The sequence below is a fragment of the Pseudorasbora parva genome, chromosome 9 (assembly GCF_024679245.1).
Source record: "Pseudorasbora parva isolate DD20220531a chromosome 9, ASM2467924v1, whole genome shotgun sequence".
NCBI classification, from domain to species: domain Eukaryota; kingdom Metazoa; phylum Chordata; class Actinopteri; order Cypriniformes; family Gobionidae; genus Pseudorasbora; species Pseudorasbora parva.
In genome coordinates, this window is record NC_090180.1 from 45,244,033 (window position 1) to 45,262,912 (window position 18,880).

At 36.1% G+C, this 18,880-nt stretch overlaps 1 protein-coding gene across 2 annotated transcripts in view; it reads left to right on the top strand.

Moving 5' to 3' along the window:
• The window catches only part of LOC137089269 (CUGBP Elav-like family member 5), a 229,676-nt gene extending 222,963 nt beyond the window's left edge, over positions 1 to 6,713 (top strand). For both annotated transcript variants that reach the window (XM_067452808.1, XM_067452809.1), the window contains exon 12: positions 535 to 6,713. The gene's annotated coding sequence lies outside the window, so the exon portion shown is untranslated. The remainder of the gene's footprint in view (positions 1 to 534) is intronic.
• The last annotated feature ends 12,167 nt before the right edge of the window (positions 6,714 to 18,880 follow it).

The window sequence follows — 18,880 nt, forward strand, 5'->3', positions numbered from 1 at the left end:
TCACATATTTCGGTCGAACCACATCAGAGTTGGTTTGTAAGCGGAGCGAGACCCTTTTTTTCATCGTCTCTGTCCTCTTGTTTGGTGCGCACCAGGGTTCAGACGGCAGCGTTCACACTTATTCAAATGAACCACACTAACAGAGCAATCACACCAGGAGTTGCTTTAATCCAACCAAACATGCCAAGTGTGAACACACCCTAAAAGAGTGAATGAAGTAATCTCTCGTTTAAAGCCGATAAACGTCTCCGGCAAAAAGTCAAATGTTTTCTGGGAGCTGCCGGAGTGAATGATGCAATCTATCAGCACTCCTGTATCATGTCATCTCTCTGAATCCTTCTATCATGTTTAATGTGGTGTCAAGAGCGCAGGCCTGGATTTTAGCTTCACACGGCTCTCGCTGTGACTGATGGCTCCTGGTTCGACATCCAGGTATCAAGCTGTCAGCGCGTAGCTGAGCTTTTTTCCTCCTCTGCTGCTGGTGTCTGTCTCCCGAGTCAAACTCTGACATTTCTCTCTCTTTCTCTCTGGCAGGTTTTGAACAGTTGTAGTCTTGACGTTTTGACGGATGGAAACTTTTCTTGAAAAACTAACACACGAAAAAAAAAAGAAAAAAACCGACACAAAAAACACACGAAGCAGCAAAAGAAGGGGAGTTTTGAGAAGCATATCGCATTTAACGAAAGCGTGTGTTTCCACGGCGATGAAAGACCGGCGTGACGGGGGACGACGGCGAAGACGAGGACGAAAACAAATAAACTGAACAAATGCGATATAACGAACACTTTGAAGAACAGTGCATGGCTGGGATTGGTAGAGTTCACTAAAGCAAAAGACGGATCCATGCACATATCAAGAGACAGCCGTAGCTTTTATTTGTGAGGAATAATGAGGGTTGAACGGTAAAATGTGTATATGACACTGACGCAGTATAACTCTCTCTCTCTTTCTCTCTCTCTCTCACCCGTAGGGACCAGAGGACCAAATCTTTTTAATCTCTGTCGGTACCGTAACCATGTACAATATTACCACTGATCGATTATCTTACGCTACATACATGCTACTTCATATAATATGCCAATTAAGAGTTAGACACAATTAATTCAGGGTGTATAGTGTAGGCATACGGAGACTTGAGGTGTGTTTTATTGAAAACCTTTTGGGAAAACCTAGTTTCCAGGTTATCGGTGCAAAACCGTCTAAAGGACTTTGATAGATAATGTTTAGTGGGGTATTTTAGGATATTGTTATAGAATATGAAGTGTGTTGATATTGAATTGGGCTGTTCATCTCCACGTCTCGTTTCAGAAAGCCACCGGCTGGAGAAAAGGGCATTGATCCTTCGCGATATCATTTAACTCATGCGCATACTGCAAACAAATGACCACAGCGAACTTATACAGTAACCAAGATATTTTTGCCAAACAACAGCTCTCATTTTTTGAGCTACACAGTTTCAGGAAATATCTCTCTAGTGGTATTTTCTAATGCGCCAACCAAAACCTCCCAGTGGCTGTTTTTGGCATCGAATCTGAGGATTTCATAAAGTCTCCATTATCTGTGGATTGTTATTGACTGGATCATGTTAGCTTTCATTAATCTGCGTTACCTTTTTATTTGTCGTTTTACCAAGTGCACACAGCAGGACTTACATTAACATTACTGTTATTTTATTTTATGACATATTTATTCAGCTTACCAAGTACAGAGCAAGGCTTACATTAACCTTACTCTCAGTTTGTTTATTTATTTATTTATTTATTTATTTATTTATTTGTGTATTTATTTATTTATTTATTTATTTATTTATTTATCTATTTATTTATTTATTTATTTATGTATCTATTTATGTATCTATTTATTTATTTATTTGACCGGCTTTCCAGGTGGGTTACATTAACATTACTCTCAATTTATTTTATTTTATTCAGCCTACCAAGTACACAGCATGGCTTACATTAACATTCACTCTCAGATTATTTTGTGTTTTATTTATTGTTTTTAATAAAATAAAATCACACAGCAAGTTTTACTTTAACATTGCTCTCATTTAATCTGGGTTTTATTTGAATGCTACATTGTAAATACTCCTATAGTCCTGAAATCACAGCAATCAAATGGATGCAGTTCACACGCACTATCACTATTTCAAACTATTGAACAGAATCATTGCTCTAGTTACTTCTGTGTTGCGTGTCCCCCGGTTTTACTGAATCCTCCAGAACGAGGTTATAAAACAGCCACAGAGAGATGTTTGGGTGGTGCGCGCTGCAGTGATGTTTCCACTGTGAGAACCGGCTGTTTTCAGATAGAATTCAGGAAAACCTTTCATTTAGAAACAGCCTAAAAACGTGCCATAGTAAAGCTTTGAATTTGTTTCAGTGGCTTACACTGATATGCTGTTTGCCAGAAGGGCCTTCTAGAACATTTATATTAGACAAATCAAACCATTTTACAGCATAAAACACAGCACACTAGAGATATCACGTCTCGGAAAATTTCTATAACCTTGAGAGACACTTTTAAAGACAGTTCTCCTCTATTGCTTTATTCAGGTATTTCATGCGTTATTACACTTAAATGAACTTCGTAATTGCTCATAGTTACACTGTATTGTGCATGCCTATGTAAACGTAGTACTTATGTAGAGCCAGGCCACAGTTACGGCCTAAACGGCCAAGAAAAACGAGAGAAGTGATGATGTAAAGGAACAAAAATGTATGAAAAATAGTGTTTAGAGGTGAAACTTATAGAAACAAACCAGCGAGGCCACATCACCACCTGTGAAACATGGTAACGTTTATTTTCAGTCAATATGAAATCCAAATGGACCCCGTTTATAGTGTTAAAAATGCAAAAATCCTGCAAAATTACAGAATTAAAATAGGTTGCAAAAGCCCATTTGTGTTGACTTTCACATCATGCTTGGTTGTTTTGACCCACAGAAACTGTTAAAACTTTTTGGACCAAACCCGTTATATCAGATTTTCCTTCTGTCTTCGCGGTCAGCCTGCCATGATCAGTTGACCGTGCAAATGTGCCACATGCCACGACCCCAACCGAAACAAGCGATTTGCAAGGGAGGTTTCTCTCTGTGCCATTAATATTTCGTAAGGAAAAGAGAGCTGCCGCTCGTCTAGGAGTTAAAACTAAAATGTCTGGACAGCACGTTTATTCTGGAACCTGGACAAAGTAGATTTTAAGTGCTTTATAGGTCAAACATAGTAGGTGATTTAATATTAAAGCAGAAATAAGCAAAGTTTAGCTGGATTATCGTATGGTTTATGTGACTGGCGTGTCAACGCAAAACACGAAACTGTTATGACAGGTTTCCCTTCAGGAATGGTGGAATCTCACCAAAACATGTTCAACATGTCCTATATATATATTTATTACTGGAAAGGGAAAACTGTCATAAGTTTAATGTTCTCTGTTGACATAATTGTCATAATAATAAAGTTAAAATTTTACGCCATGTAAATTTTCATTGCGGTAATGCAAAAACAACTCATTATGATTATTATTATATAATTGTTGAGCTTTATAATTAATACCATTCTCAGTTAGATTATTATTACTGTAACAATATCCAAAATAAAACTGTAATGTAAGGTTGTTATATTTATATTGCATTATACTATACAACAAATATGATAATGTTGTATAAATACTTGACATATTTGTTACAGTAATAAAATGAGATTACGTATTATGTTACTGAGAAGTTGGGAGGAAAATGTCCTTATTTGACATGAAAATGAAAAAAGGTCTTGAAAGGCTTTTTTTTCATCCATAATGGAGAATTGATCATTAAAAGCAGTTTTAAAGGGCCACGAACGCACAGATAATAGTTTCTCAAACATTCCAGTGACTGTGGCTCAAGCGGGACGTCTGCCATCTGTCTGTCAGAACTGAAATTAGTAATCAGGGACAGAGCAGGTTTTCAATTAAACACCGATCAGATGATCACAGTGGAAGGTGACTATATAATCAGCATTCAAGGGCACTTCTGCTCACTTCTACACCTTCCACTCGTTCACGTTTTTAACATAGTGGATCTGAACCCAGTGAATCATGGAAATGTGTGGACTAGCGTACTACCACACTCTTTCTGCAGCATGTGTGCTGTTCTTTTCTCTATCTGCTGCAAAGTCATACCCTAGCAACCGCACAGAAGCCCATTAACAACCATTTTACATTGGCATCACTCGCGTTTTAAGAAAATATACTACTACTTTTACTACTGCACTGAGAAAAAGTTACACTTTTGAAGCAAAAATAGTTTTGCCGTTTGTTTGAAACTTTGTCATTGTTTTGCATATTGACACACTAGGTAGTATGCAGTGTGCATAATACTAGTATTCCAGTCTGAATATTGCAAAAAGGATTTTCGAACTCAGTTTTTTTGTCTTGTTTTCCAGTACAAATATCTCAACGTTCTTAAATCAAGTTACATTTACTTGAGATTTAAAAGGGCTGATTATATTAAATCTTGTTTTCTGACAAATTAATCAAAACTAATTGCGTTTTTGCTTACCAAGTATCTCACTTCCGCCAATACGGATCAATAATTTTGATGACATCACTCTGCACTTCTGATTTTCTGTCCAATCAAATACTCTCTAGAATCTGAAGCCCCGCCCCCTACATTAAAAATAGACGCTGAAGCTAGGGCTGAAATCGGTCGCTTGTTCCACTTGTTTTCTACATGGTGAATGACAGTGCACTATATAGGGGATAGAGAGTGATTTAGACAGTGTAAATACGCTTTCCATTGTGGCTAATGAAGTCTGGTTTCACTTTAGTGTCAGTGAACCGCTGTCGCTCCGGTCTAGAGACACAATAGCACAGAGCGGATCATGTGATCGAGTCAATGCAGACCAGAAAACGCTTTTGTTTGACCCGTTTGAATTCTGTATTTGAAAGCGATATAGCGGAGATTAGGAGGAAACTGCGGCTTTAGCGAGCTTAACGGCTCTGGATGAGCTGTGATATAAACTAAACGCTATTGGCTGTTTCAAAAAGGGGGAGGAGCTGTCATATATGCCCCGCCCTGTTTTCCTGTTTCAGTGGAAATGAAATAATTTTGCTCAACTCAAAAAATGATTCAGATTTAAGAATGCTTAGATGTTTGTACTGGAAAATAAGATACAAATACAAAGTAATTTATTTATTTTTTTGCTGCGCAACAACAGAACATTCCTAGCCGTGCGGCAGCCGTTCCACGCAGTGGCACATGCGATTATTTATTTTTTTAGTCTGGATGTTTCTAAACCTGTGGCTCATACTAACATACATGCTGTACAAACGTGAAGTCTCATGCTCTATTTCAATTTTTATTCTATTTATTGCCAAAAAAAGAGAAAACTAGTTCTTTCATAGCTTGCCCTGCCTATAGTTCTTTAAATCACTCTGTGTGCATGCTAATTGCTAGAGACGTAGAGAGACATTTTTGTAGTAAAAGACATAGAAAACATAAAAATGCACCATTTTCTTGTTTTAGATTTTCAGCCAATACCTCCAGGGTGACAGTCAAAGCTTCAAGGCTACTAGCGGAGGTTGCGGTTTAGTGTGCTATCATGCAGTAAGGATATCATGGAAACATAGCGCTCCATGTGTTTGGACTCGCTGGACATGCTCTTCAGGGTTTGGGCTATTTTGGGAGTATGTTTTACAAACTGTGTTTTTATTTTTTATATTTTATTTTATTTTATTTTTTTATTCATATGATGTTACTACCTGAACTAAGCCATGTCCTCTTCCTTCATACTCCCCATACTGCCATAGTCCTCAGCTAGAGCGAACGCTGCACAGCATCAAAAAACATACAAACCTCAAGCTTTCAATCCATGTTTGCTTTCTTTCCTGCATTTTTTGATAGAACGATTTGTTCCAGCCAATACTCGGAATGTTTTGTACAGAAGAAAATGGTTTGATTTAGGATGTTATAGATTGATCTACTGGTATGATATTCCTATGAATGATTGGACTCTTTATATATATATATATAATATATGTCAAGTTATTGAATGCATAGGGATGGGCTCATGAAATCTGTCTTCTGTATTTGGTGGTAATATTGATAGCACAGAAAGCTTCTTTCAGGTACAATGGGGAGTCACGCAAAAGCTTCCGAGCGTTTTCGGTCACGACTGATCCAGGATCAGCTCTACAGTATGAGCGAGAGACCAACACAAGACCTGGATCAGGAGAGAAAACAACTCGTGATTGGCTTTGCCCTATGGACGATTGTGTTATATCTTAGGGTTTCTTAGCACAATATACAAACAGATGTAAGCTAAATAATGAATCTATGTTTAAATGCTATGGAGGGAAGTGTGGGACATAACCAGATGTTCCCGTAGCATCTGTCCGACGAGTTTAAGAGGTGTAAAGGAGCAAACCTTCCTTTTGATTTCATTTTTGATGAACAACAGAGCAGTTTTGTCCCATTATCTTCCCTCTTGAACTTGCTGCTTTGACAATTAAATGTGTAAAAGGTTTTAATTACGGTGTTCTATTTATTGTTTCGGTCATTAATTTATTTGATTCTTTTTATTATTAGAATTTGATCATTTGCATTTGTTTATTTATATATTTATGTATGAACTCTAAGTTTATCATTTCTGACATAATATGTATAAATGATGCTTATTGGGGCTTTTTTCTGTCTTTCTTCTTTTTTCAATTTTACAATAAAAATGATAAATGCTTACCAGCACTCTCGGATCATTCACTGTAAAAAATTACACTGTCAAAATAATAAATAATTATTTAAAAAAAAAATATATATATATATATATATATATATATATATATATATATATATATATATATATATATATATATATATATATATATATATACACTATATATATATACACTATATATAAATATAAAATAAATTAATAACTATATATAAAATAAATTAAAAAAAAAATATATATATATATATGACCAATAAATCATCACAACACGTTTCAAATTAATTTAAGTACGTAATTTCAACCTTTTTATAAGTTTTATGAGATTCAACTTCAATAACTATTGTTAATAGCGACACTTGTTGGCCATTAAGTGAACTGCAGTGCAGAGTGCAGACAGGAACTTCATGCTCGTGATTCGAGGCCTCGATCAACTCAAGGGGAATTTCTTTTTCGTTCTTTGCTTAGTTAGAAGTAAGAAAAGTGGAAAAAAAGTAGGAAAAAATAATGCCTGGCTTTGCAGCGATATGCTATACTGTTAATGTTAACTAACATTATTTTGTTAGTTAACTAACTAACATTAACGCCGTTCACCTGCTGAGAGAAATTAAGAAAACAGCATGAGCTCGCGTCACGTCGACAGATGAGGTAATTCAAAACACTGTTGTTGTGAGTTTGATTATAAAGTATATGTGACACTATAGATCATTGTCCTAAACATTGTAAGCATTCGTGTCATGAACATCATTTTGATGAATCCTTCATGTAAAAATCAGTCTACAGGGCTCTACATAACGCCCATTTTGGGCGCATTTACGCCTAAAAATTACTGCGTGCGACTGTGAAAAAATATTTAGGCGCACCGGTGCGAGTGACCCGATCGATTCTCATGAATGGATGTGTACAATCGGAATAAAAACTATAACACTGACTGAATCAACACTGAGAAACTGTTAGGCGATGTTTCCTACTGCAATCAACTGCTTTTTATGCCTTCAGTCAGCAGAAGAAGTGCAAAAACGTGTGCGACGGACTACACTTCAAACAACGATTGTTTACAACGAGTGAAGTGAAACATGTGTGACGAGTCTGACGACGCAGCCATGCGCACTTTACCAGAGACGCTTCGCGCTGTTTATCAGCCAAATCAAAATTAACTGGAAATATCACGTTTGGATTATCATAAACAAGCCCAGAAATTAGCGGATGCTTGGGGCATAAATGCCATCAAACAATAATGTATTAATAATACATTTAAAAAGCCCTTGAGTTAATCTTTATCACACATGCTGTTTAAAAAAAAATACTAAATGTATACAATGAGCAAGTATATCATGAAGATTTTTTCCAAACCGGGTTTTTGTCTTATTCTGAATCACTGTAACGTTACACACAAAATAAGTTATTCCCGCTGCGGATTAGCACAATATCTGCGTGACTCACCACAAACAGAGAGAAGTAGATCCGGCTGCAATGTTCCCCCACGAGACGCCTGCGGTTCTGTTTATGAAGCGCCAGAGCGCCAAAAGTTACAGCTTGCTATAGCTCCGAGTATTGGCATGATTGCATGTGCGATACTGATCTCGTACAAAAATCTAATAGACAAGTTGATATTAAGTAACAACGTTTTAGCCACAACACTGTCTATTTGTGAAAATCAAAGCCTCACCAGAACTGATTCGCATCTCCAAGCGATTCGATTCAAATGAATCTTGTGTTTTGAACTATTGACTGAATGACTTGCCGCCACCTACTGGCGGTTTTTATTTTCATATTTATACTTTGCATGGACTTTTTTTATTTAAAATATTAAACTTTTAAAGTTTAATTTGTACATATTTCTAAATTCAAAAACGTATATGTAAAACATTCATACAACATTAACTCATGCATTAAATGCATAGGTGTTTGATAGTATGAAGTCCAGTTCTGCTTTTTGTGTGTATTTGTGCTGTACTCTCAGAAGTTAATGATAATATAATGTCAGAATTATGTTGAATTTAAGAAATTGACAGATGATGCATACATTTAATAAGATTAGAAAACATTGCTCTTATAATGGTAAAAATGACCCTGGACATTAAAGGACAAATATCGTCCTGTAATGGGAAAGTTATAATTGGAATGTGTTTGATGGATTAGAATGTGCTCCTAAATTTTTGAATGTGCTCCTAAATTTTTTTAATTAGGAGCACAAGTGCTCCTCAAGAAAAAAGTTAGCGTAGAGCCCTGGTCTAACGTTACATGCTTTCACAGACAAACTAGGAAGTCGGGGAAGGTCTCGGTTTTTTATCTTTCGTTACAAGCTGCTCACACACTGGCAAATAATAGGCGATTAATACATGTTCGTAATACGGTCTTAAATATTTCCCCTTAAAGTTGATATGACTTGTTTGTATCTGATAATGTTTTGTTTTTTAAATGAAGCCAGCTCCTGAACTTTTTTCCCGTGTCTTTGATGCAAAACAATGGGATGAATTCTGTTTTAAAGGTTTAAAAACAGTCGAACAAACACATCCTGGGGGAGATTATTACAGATACAAAGTATCTACTTTGTATCTGTAATAATACAAAGTAGATTAAAATATCTACTTTAAAGCTGCAGTCCATAATTTTTGGGGTTAAAAATCAATTATCAATTATTGAGCAAGTAGGCCTACTAGTACACAACCAGCAAGTGTTTAAAACAAAATGTTATATCTAGCCCGGTTCACAACGGTAAACTTGTAATAGTTCTATAATTTGAGTGGTACTGGTGGGTTTCCACGGGAAATTCAAGCTTCTGTGTCATTACATATCACATCTGTATACATAAAGAATGAGTCCGGCTTGCATGAGGATGCTGCAGGTGGAGGATCATTCATAGCCTTCTCTCACAGCAGCTGGAATAATTAAATTTATCATTTTGATGGCGGATTGTAATCTAGAAAGAGACAAACGACAAACAGTGTAATCGTTTTCTTTGACTACGGGTGAATCTCCAGTTGTCACTGATGATGTAACACTATTATCAATCAATCAATGTAGTCACACATTGCTAATGTTGTTAACATTAACAATTTAAGAACAAAGTATAACAAAAAATATATTTTGCACAGTTTGTGTGATATGAGCTAAGTGGTCGTTAGTTTTAATCACCATCGGTCGATGTTTTTTCCCCCTCATGTTCAGTGGTGGAATGTAACGAAGTACTAATACTTCGTTACTTTGCTTAAGTACATTTTTCACGTATCTGTACTTTACTTAAGTAGAATAAATAGTGCATACTTTTTACTTTTACTTAGTTACATTTTGCAGCAATTATTATACTTTCTACTCCACTACATTTCTGCAACGTTTCGTTACATTTTCGTTACATTTTCTGATCAGTTTCAGGGCTCGAGATTAAGGCTTGCCCGGAAAATAATATATAATGCACGTTATAGGCTAATGAATTGACGGTTACGCTGTTGAGGCTCACGCAGCCTCTCGAGGAGAAATGGAAACAAATCAGCCCCACTCACACAAAGAAACTCAGTAACATACTATATTAAACATTCATAATGTTTCATTTTTATATTTTATAACAGTTAAAAAAATCACATGACACGACCAACGAGTGTAGTTTTCCTGAATACCATCACAACAGAAAATGTGACACTGATTTAATTTGACAGTTCCATAAACAATTAATTAACATCAAGTCACTTACATTTTATTGATTGCTTTATTGCTTTTGTTCTATTTCAGCAGCGAAAATATTTCCAAGATCAGATTTCCACATCCGAACCATAACGTATTGCACAGCAACAGTGCGTTACTGAATCAAAGATTCAATGCCCTATTCATAAACGACTGCCTCATTTATGAACGAATCAGCCGTTTGAACGAATCGACTCAATGACTCTCTCATAAGGATTCACCTGCCGCCATCTACTGGTGGTTTAGTTAACTTTTTTTTAGTTAAAACAATCTCATAGCATTATTTAGTGCAGTTGTAATTTTTCAGTGTTAATTATTTAATTTGATTGGTAACAACCCTATTGTATCTTATTCTAATTTAATTTATTAATCAAATTTAAGAATAAAGGGAAAGCTGGAGCAAAGCCTATATTTAATAAGATTAGGGGAAAATGTCCTTTATAAAAGGTAAAAATATCATAAATATGAAGATTTAAAGACATCAAAGCTGATGAGAATGTTGCTTCAGAAAAATGACATTTAACTTTGCAGATAAGCAGAATTGTAAGTCAGAGTGTAAACTAGGCAACAGATGGTAAGAACAATTACATTAACCCAAAACTAACTCAATTAAAATGCCAGCGCTCATACTGTTTTCTTCTTTTTAATTATTAGAATTAGACATTAAGAGAATACATTTTTATGCAAGTACTTTTACTTTTAATACTTAAAGTACATTTAAAATCAGGTACTTTTTACTTAAGTAGGGTTGTCGTTGTAGTACTTCTACTTTTACTAAAGTAAATATATTTCTGGTTACTTGTACTTTTACTTAAGTACTGAGATTCAGTACTTCCTCCACCACTGCTCATGTTACTTGTTCAGGTGACATTTTCTGGGGGGAAATCTTATTTTGGTCGTAAAGGAATCTGACGTAGAATCTGTGATTCTGAAGTACAGTATCCACACTAGTGCCTGACTGACAGCCACACACACTCCTCAAAACATTCGATTCATCCGCACTGAGGAGCCATGCCGATGCAAAACCCACATAAAGATGATAATTCAACAAATAACTGCAACTGCAGGTTTCAAACAGTGATGGCGACAAAGACGCAAAACTTATGGACTGCAGCTTTAAACATGTACTTACTGACATCAGATTTGAAAACGTGACAATATCAGAATATTTTGAACACATTGACCACAAACAAGTTTCTCTTAATGTTATTAAGACATTATGTTTAGACACACTGGCCTAGTTCACATATTTTTGCACAAAAACAATGGTGTGTGGGCTCATGCTATTTGCTATAAGGCCATTTTAGCTATTTTCATACTGACCTTTAACTATAAATTAATAAATGGCATAATACAATAGTTTAAATGTAATTGTTTAAATGGTTGTTGCACAAAACATGCTTTTAAAGAGATTTTGTATTATTATTGCTATGTTCCACAGAAGTCTTGCAGGTTTGGAACGACATGAGGATGAGTAAATGAAACAGATAAAGAGATGAAATTAGAGATGAACTCGCCTTTACATCACCACATTTATCCAATGATATAAAGTGTTCATTTACTTTCAGTGTGGCTGATAGTGACTCTTAAATACATTTCCAATTATAATGAAGGGACTGATGTGGATGACTGAAAGCATCAGTTCATCTTTATTACCGTCAGTTAATGAGAAACAATCTCACTCTCGTCTCATCTGAACTCTCTCAGGGTCACAAATTATGAATTAGGATTATCATAATGAGTTGTTGTAATATGAACCTTTCTTAGCAGAAGGTGAAAGTCTGACATGAGTTAAAAGTTTGAGGGCAGCGGCCTGTGGGCGTCGATATGAGAGGAAATACGACTGAGAGCGATAAACGGGCAGATGGATTGAGTCGGAGCATGAAGGACAAGCATCTCGTCTGCTGCGTCCTCATAAATCCTGTCTGTGGAGTAAAAATACCATCAGAAGTTAAATAAAGTTTGACTTCATGACTGATCTGGTGTTCTCAGATGTTTCTCCTGAGAAAAAGAGAGTTTTAGAAGAGATCTCAACACCGTCTCAAACTATGCTCAGATTTTTAAAGACAAGTCAGAGATCTCAATATTAGCTCAAATATATTTCATCTAATGATCTGAGCTGCTATTCAGATTAATTTTATAGCTGGTAGCTACATAAACTCATTTACAGCACTGGGTATTAACTCATTTATGTAATTAGATTCCAAAAAAAGGGTAACACTTTAAAATAAGGTTGCATTTATTAACATTATTCTATTAACTAACATAAACTAACAATGAGCAATATTTGTTACAGTATTTATTGATCTTTGTTAATGTCGTTCGTTAGTTCACAGTGCATTAACTAATGTTAAAAAATACATATTCGATTTTTTTTTAACGCATTAGTAAATGTTAATTAACATTAACATGAACTAAGATTTTTATTGATTTAAATGTTATTCACACAATGGTAAATTTAAGTAAATTGTTAAATTTTTTATTTATTGTTCATTGTTATTAGTTTTATTTTATTCCACCAAAGCCTACTGCTTTTTATACATTTGGAAAATTATAAATTATATAGGTTTTTGTTTTGTTAAAGGTCCCGTTCTTTGTGTGTTTTCGAAGCTTTGATTATGTTTACAGTGTGCAATTTAACATGAGTTCATGTTTCGCGTGTAAAAAAACCCAGTATTTTTCATACAATTTACTTATCTGTATACCCGTGTTTCCTCTGTCCTAAAAACGGCCTGATGATTTCCTTGTTCTATGAAGTCCCTCCTTCAAAAATACGTAACGAGTTCTGATTAGGCCAGCGCTTCCCGCGCTGTGATTGGACAGCAGCTTCACACGTTGCCCGGAAAGGTCCCGCCTCTTAGGTTAGATACGCGCGCTCAATGTTATTGCAAAAATGTCTATATTGCCTTGTCAATTTGAGCCGGAATCAGACCTGGAGAATATCGAAGAGGATCGATTACAACCTGCTCAGGAAAGACTTTTGCTGGATGTTTCAGAATGGTCAGCTGTCTATTCAGTAGTTTAAACTGATCATTACAAACACCAACAATCGATGGTGTCTGAATGAATTACTACACTTTTATATGCTAAGTTTTTCGGAATAGTTTCAATTACCATCTAACGTTAGTTAGCAAAGCTAAACAGCGTTGCACTTTGTGTCATGAGTTACATAAACTGTTAAACGGACCGACTTAAATAATAAAATACACTTACCGGTTGTAGTCCATAAACAACGCCTTCTCCAGACAAAGAGGGAACTGCGTCATCTTTTAAAAATAATCTTTCTGCGAATCCGGCATTAAACTGATTGAGATTGAGGAAGCAGTCCTCAGCTAAATGTGCTGCACATAGTTTTAAATTGTGATAATCATTTTCCGGAACCGAGTTAACCATAAACTGTAGCCATTGATCTCGTACATCGTCCGTGGGAAGGCCAAACAAAGGTGATCTGACTCCAGGATGAAAATAACAGCGTTTCAATGGCATGGCGACAAACACACTCTACAAAAACAAAGCTTCCTATTCTCGACCTGCGAGAGCAAAAGGACAACGCCCCCTATTTTGCGTGTTCTTGTGGGCGGAGGGTTCGTCAACAAACGTTTCTAGTGACGTCATTACAGCAGGAAGTGCAGCGGTGTAGTCCAAACCGTCTGTTCGCTGTAGGCTTTGAAAGGGAACTTCTGTTAAATAAAATATCTCGCTTGGCATTGAACTTTGAGCTTTATAATTTTACAGGTATTATTTATGCTCTAACAGCAACATTACACACTAACTAAAGTTTGAAAGATGGAATCGCAAAGAATGGGACCTTTAAAAGTGGGGTAAGAGCTATCTGGTAACCGTTGGTATTTCAAATCACCAGAACAAACACGCCCCTAACCCCCAAAAAGGGTCTCGCCCCTATTTTGATAGCTCCGCCCCACACATACGTAACCCAGGCAACGACTATGGCAGAATCTATGTGTTACTAATCCAGGTCGAAAATTCAATGAAAAAGTCACCAAACACAAACCGTTCTTATGACAACTCGATAGAACACGAGCCGATAGACCAGCTAACAACATACTACAATTATGACAAGATTAGAGTTACAGTGATCACAAAAACACAAACCGTTCTCATGAACAACTCGATAGAACACAAGCACGAGTTCAACTAACAAAATATTACAATTATGACCGGATTAGGATTATATAGATCATGAAAAGAGGAAACAAACATATATTAGTAGTATAGTATCTTACTTGTCCAGACACATTTTGTGAGCTGAACAAAAAAATGTAAGTATTTAATTTGCAGTACTTGTAGTATAGTTGCAGCAAAAAATGAAAAACTACACTAAAACTAAATATTTTAACACAATAAACACTAAAATGTGGCCCAGTGTTGTCCAAAGTAGTATTGAAACAGTACACTTAAGTATACTTCTAGTATACTTACTACAACATTAAGTGTACTTAAATATACTTGACCTTTACCTGAGTATTCTTGAACTTGAAGTATACTTGTGTTTTGTAAGTGGTTGGATCTCTGCTCTGGTGAAGTGTCCATTTGCTCATCACTGAGCTCTGACTTTATCCTGATCAGATTCAAACAAACACTTTGGTTTGGACAGCAACAATCCCACCACCGGAGGATGCTCCATACATCCCACCAACAGCCCCATTAGATCAGAATCCATCTCTCAGCCAAGGGAAATCCATTCCCCTTGCTATTCTTAATCATTTGTAAAGATTGTTCAAATGAGATGCTGATCTGTGATCTCTTTATCAGGGATTTACCGTGCAAGGTTGTGACCTCCAGATGTCTGACGAGTCTAGTCATGTTAAGTAAATGTTATAGCATTTATGCGTACAGATTTGTCCTTAAACCAGCCATGCCATAAAAGTTATAGTCAAATATACTACAGCGATTTGTAAGATTTAATGTTTCAGCTGGCGTAAAATTAGGAGCACAAATCTGAGAGGAGCACAGCATTCACCGCCTCAGTTCTGCCTAAAAATATCTCATGATGTAAATTCTGACATGTCCTTGAGCAAGAAATACTAGCGGTGACAGGGGTAAAAATATAATTTCCAACTCATTGATTTCCTTTGGTCAAAAATCTTTTACCCTACAGTGCCACTGTGTGGATGATTGTGAAATAATGTTCTTATTCAATATAGCTTAGGGCTGTAACCACATGAGAGGGACAAGAAAGACCCCCTAATTTCAAATGACCTTAATTTGATATTCTTGACGCTGCTCTGCTGTACTCCGTTACACACCGCTCTGTTTGTTGCTTGATGCCAAAAGTAAAATGTCAATTTTTTAGGTTGGCCTGCCTCAGTGAACTGACAGCGGCTGTCACTGTCGGAATGAGTGAGATGGCCAATCAAATCAAAGAAGGCGGGGCTTACTGTTACTGTCCAACACAACACTTTAAGTATAGCAGTGAAAGAGTGTGTCATAAGGTGTAGTTAAACTGTTTTACGATAAAAATGTTCAGCCACCAACGTAATATCAAGTGCTGCAACCATTTTTTGTGAAATTTTACCATTTTTTTTTAAACTTGCATCTTTATTGGAGTTTTATAATAACAACAAAAAGTAATTACAAAAAGAAAGGAGAAAAAAAATATATATATATATACATATATATATACATACACATATATATATACACACATACATACATATACATACATACACACATGCATGCATACATACATACACACATACATATCCAACATCGAACCAAATCAACTGAGGCCTAGGAGGAGGTATCTAGTACAATTGAAACAAACAAACAATAAGTCAAATTATGATCTTCGGAAACACTGAATAATAAACCGTACATATGCATAACTTCTTTCATCTCTTGTGCAAAATTACCAGAACCCAATCGGTAGAGTCTCACAGATTCAACACACAATGTATAGTTATATAATGAGGATAAGTTATGCAGACTCTAGGGCAAGAAAGTGGGTCCATTTTCTCCATTTTTCCTTAAATGATGATTCTCTTAACCTTATAGTGTAGGTTAATTTTTCCATTATGAAAATGTTTTGAATTATATTTGTCCATTGCTGTTGATCTGGGATGTTCGATTTGAGCCAAAGTCTAGTAATAGCCTTTCGGGCAGCAGATAACAAAATCTTGGATAAATAAAGATCCTCCTTTCGCACACTTTCTGCAATGTTTCCAAGAAGCAAAACTTTACAGTCCTTTGGGATCCTGTATCCCAGTACCTTCTGTAACGTATTGTTAACAATAGTCCAAAATGGTTGAATTTTAGGACATGTCCAGAAGATGTGAGCATGGTTTGCATCCCTACTACCACAGTCCCTCCAACAGTCTTGAGGTATCCCAAGTTGTTTACTCTTCAAATAAGGGGTGATGAAAAACCTTATAAGACACTTCCAATTAAATTCTCTCCACTGTTGGGAGTTGGTGGAGGTCTGGAGTAGACGGCATGTTTGGTACCATTCCTCCTCTGTGAGGACAATCTTTAATTCAGACTCCCATTTTGTTTTTACGTAAAGTGTAGTGTTTTTCAAGTTCTCCATCAGACTCCGATAGAGTTTAGATACAATCTTATTAGTCTTTTGTTGATAAGCGCCACACATTATTTCAATAAGAGGGTTTACCACGTCAGAAGAAGTCCCCTTAATTTCTTTGCAGTAGTAATCTCTCAATTGTAAATATCTGAAAAGGTCATGGTTATTTAGATCGAAACTATCCTTTAGCTCCTGAAAATTCTTCATCTTGTTATTTTTAGTAGCTATACAGAAAGCTGTCAGACCCCTATTCATCCAATCCTTAAAAGTCCTGTCATAAATGCCCGGCTTAAAACTATTGTCCAGTGCGATCCATTTTAGTATTCTTTGATCATTTTTAAGTTTAAATTTTTTAATCAAAGAGAACCATATCTCAAGAGAGAATTTAACTATAGGATTCAGACCCTTCCTTAAAGTGTCATCTAGGCCTTCCTCCCCCAACAGGGTTTGAACATTATGACCTGGTACAGAAGTCTCAATATCTTTCCATCGTGCAATATAAGAGTTATCACACCAAAGGCACAAAGGTCGTAGTTGTGCAGCTTGAAAGTACAGTTTTAAATTTGGCAAAGCCATTCCACCTTTCTCTTTTGGCAGATGTAAAGTAGAGAGACGTATTCTGGGACGTTTCCCCCCCCATATGAACCTTGACACCATTTTGTCCCATTGTGCAAATTGTTGAAGTGGTATTTCCACTGGAAGTGACTGGAACAAATACAGGAGCCTTGGCAGAATATTCATTTTTATTACAGTTATTCTGCTACTAAAATCTAACGGGTAGGTCGACCATCTCTCCAAATCTTTTTTTATGTTATTATTTATTGGCTTATAGTTTGCTTTGTATAGCAGCTCAGGGTTTTTTGTTATTATTACGCCTAAATATTTCAGTGTTTTTGTTTTCCAATTTATATTTAATTTATTTTTAATTTCTTCTCCTGGACAGTAATTAAAGTGAATCATTTGAGTTTTTGTGATATTTAGTTTATAACCGGAGCAAACATGAAACTGTTCAATTATCTCCAAAAGTTTAGGGAGAGAGGTGTCCAACTCCTGTAAGTATAGCATAATATCGTCAGCGTATAATCCTATTTTGTGCTCCATTTGTCCCATAGTGATACCCTTTATTCCCTCCTCTTGTCTGATAGCCTGTGCCAATGGTTCAATGTACAGAGCAAAGAGGATGGGGCTCAAACAGCAGCCTTGCCTCGTCCCTCTACTCAAAAAAAACCGATCTGTTAGAGACCCATTCACCTTGATTCTGGCAGTAGGCTGCTGATAAATTGCCCTAATAATTTTTATTGAGTCTTGATTGAATCCGAATCTTTCAAGCGTCTGGTACAGGAATTCCCACCCCACCCTGTCAAACGCCTTTTCAGCGTCCAAACTTATAAGAGCTGTACTTGATTTATCTCTGTTGATTTTTCCGAGTATGTGTAAAGTTCTTCTAATATTATCCTGTGTTTGTCTAGCTGGAATAAACCCACATTGATCCTCATCAATCAATTCTGTAACAAATGATTCCAGTCTTTTAGCAATAATTGAAGTATACAATTTATAGTCCACATTCAAAATGGAGATGGGTCTGTAATTAACACAATCCTCTCTATCTTTCCCCTCCTTGGGAATCAACGACACAATGGCCTCTTTCCAAGATGGTGGAATGCAGCCTTCCTTTATCGTCCAGTTAAAAGATCTTAATAAAATTGGGTTCAGATTGTCACGAAATTTTCTGTACCACTCCGCAGGAAACCCATCACCACCTGGGGTTTTATTAGTCTTCATTTTTCCCAGCGCTTTATTTAGTTCTTCTAGTGAAATCTCTTTGGTGATTGTTTTGTTCTGTATCATCCCAATGCTAGGTAAATCTAATGAATCAAGGAAATTTCTTATGTACCACTTGTTCACGGTCTCATCTTGTGAATACAGTTTTTGATAATATTCCCTGAGAATCTTTTCA